The 1,793-nt window shown below is 46.8% G+C and overlaps 1 long non-coding RNA gene across 1 annotated transcript in view; it reads right to left on the bottom strand.

Annotated features, from left to right (window-relative positions):
- LOC116085405 overlaps positions 1–493 on the bottom strand; it is a 7,502-nt gene extending 7,009 nt beyond the window's left edge. Inside the window, exon 1 of the long non-coding RNA XR_004116535.1 lies at positions 268–493. This is a non-coding gene — a long non-coding RNA (uncharacterized LOC116085405). The remainder of the gene's footprint in view (positions 1–267) is intronic.
- Between the last annotated feature and the right edge of the window lie 1,300 nt (positions 494–1,793).

Below are 1,793 nucleotides of genomic sequence, written 5' to 3'. Positions count from 1 at the left end.
TAGGAATTCACTGGGTAAACCCAGGTATGGTGACAGAAACCTTAATCCCAGTATTTGAAGCTGGGCAGACAATTACATTTTAAAAAAGTTCAATTCTGTTTATTTACTTAGAAAAATGGATCACAACTTCAAACAACTTTCAATATCTTTCCTCAGTTCAAACACATGAAGTGCAGGTAGTTTGATATCTGCCTCTGGCAATTTTTGGAATTGACTTAAATTGACTGAGATGTGGTTAATGACCCAAGCTTCTTCATGCTTTCTTACCTATTTAGGAAGTCAGGGCTCAGAAAGAAAGGTTGAAACCTCCTTTGTTCAGTTTTCCTGTGCCTGGATAAAGCTTGTTCTCTTACAACAGTTTGGAGGAACTTCAGTCAGCAGTGCCCAAGGACTTCCAGGAAGGAGTTTCAGGCCCAGATTCTCATCCTTTGGAAGGCTCTGTTTCTGTTTGTGACATGGGACAGTGGTAAGAGCTGAAGGTGGTAGCCTGTCTGAGGCTGGCAGTGTCTGAGCAGGTGTGAGGGTTGTCAGGGTGTGGAGATGACTGGGTGTGTCTTTGAGCAGCAGCTGGGATGAAGAACTGCTTGTTTATGCAGCTTAGCCTGTACAGTTAATGATAAGGAGGGACGGCCCCATGCACTGCACTCATGACAGAGTCTTCAAGCTCAAGTATCCAAAAGGGCCAAGAAACAAACTTGAAGTGAGAAACAAGGGAGATGGGAAAGGCCACCCTGACTCAGAGGTGCACCCTCTCCTCATATCTGCAAGGCTGTGCCATGTGAGGAGCTGGGAAAGGCCGCCCTGGTTCAGGGGTGCACCCTCTCCTTATATCTGCAAGGCCGTGCCATGTGAGGAGCCTTGTCTATTGATTTCAAAGTCTCTACCATTTCAAGGCTAGTGAGAACTCTAGAACCGGGGTTAGAAAACTGGCTTAGTGGTGCAGAGTGCTTGCTATTCTTGAGAGACCCCAAGTACCTATCACCAGCACCATGCTGAATGGATCACAGCCACCGGTGACTCAGGTGTAATCCTGATGCCCTTTCTTGGACTCCATGAACACCTGCACTCACATGCACACACAGACAGACAGACACACACACATACACACAGAGACACTCAAACACAAGGAATATGGACCTGTGTAAAAAAGAGCACACTGCTATGATCCTTTTGTCTCCAGTACAGGGGAATGTTCCTCCTGTGGTGTAGGTCAAATAGGATCTTCCTGAGTAGAGGAATATGCTGCCTTATTGTTTTAAGATTGTCTCAGGAGTAACTTCCTGCCTTCATCCTCCAGGCCAGTCACTTCTTCTGAAACGATACAAATTTATATCTGGGAGGGGGTGGTACCTTCCAGACAGAGGAAGGCAAACTGATGACATGCATGCCTGCTCTGGAGGCCATGTCAGGATGCAGCAGACCTAGTCTGTACCTCTGCAGGTGCCACCTGGTCTCTTGCCTGTGTGAAAGCCACCGCAGGTGTGGGACTGTTGTGGTCGAAAGCTAATGACGCAAAGAGCATTCATGAATCCCGCTCCAGAGATGCTGCAAAACACAGAAGAAAATTTAATCTTATCATCAAGTAATCACTGTGCAAGCTGGCTTCTTTGGAATGCACCACTTCTTCCCTTTGATCATGTTCTCATGCCAGATACCCAGGGTGTTTGCTGTGACCTAAATCCTCCATGAGGTTGTTAGAGGCAGGAACTGCACCTTTAGAGTGTGGCAGCTCTGAATGTCATGTGCAAGGGGTTAGTTATTCTAGTTCCTAGAGACCACATGCACCCTGACTG

The sequence above is a fragment of the Mastomys coucha genome, unplaced genomic scaffold, assembly GCF_008632895.1.
Source record: "Mastomys coucha isolate ucsf_1 unplaced genomic scaffold, UCSF_Mcou_1 pScaffold12, whole genome shotgun sequence".
NCBI classification, from domain to species: domain Eukaryota; kingdom Metazoa; phylum Chordata; class Mammalia; order Rodentia; family Muridae; genus Mastomys; species Mastomys coucha.
The sequence above is the reverse complement of the archived record's forward strand: the minus strand, read 5'-3'. Positions and strand labels throughout refer to the sequence as shown.